Raw genomic sequence first — 330 nt, 5'->3', positions numbered from 1 at the left:
AAAAAAAAGTGTCACAGCAACTTTTATTATGTCTGATGCTTGGGACAAACAGGACAAAATAAAATCTGCGTTAGGTCAGTATAGCTGGTCAAGAAAATTATTAACTTCTTTACATAATTGTAGTCATTCTCTTAAGTATTTTCTGCATTTTGTGCATTACAACAGCTCATGTAGGAAAAAGTAAAGTATAATGAGAGCCACTAGAAGAAGGTTTGAACTATCCAGCTGAGTTACTGTAAAATTCAAAGGTAAACCTGAGCAAAGGCAATGTTATTATCATAGCAGAGTAAAAATTCTGCTAAAGTCTATAGTTTTGACGTCAATAAATCT

The sequence above is a fragment of the Meleagris gallopavo genome, chromosome 4, assembly GCF_000146605.3.
Source record: "Meleagris gallopavo isolate NT-WF06-2002-E0010 breed Aviagen turkey brand Nicholas breeding stock chromosome 4, Turkey_5.1, whole genome shotgun sequence".
Classification (NCBI taxonomy): domain Eukaryota; kingdom Metazoa; phylum Chordata; class Aves; order Galliformes; family Phasianidae; genus Meleagris; species Meleagris gallopavo.
Note: the sequence above shows the minus strand (reverse complement) of the source record.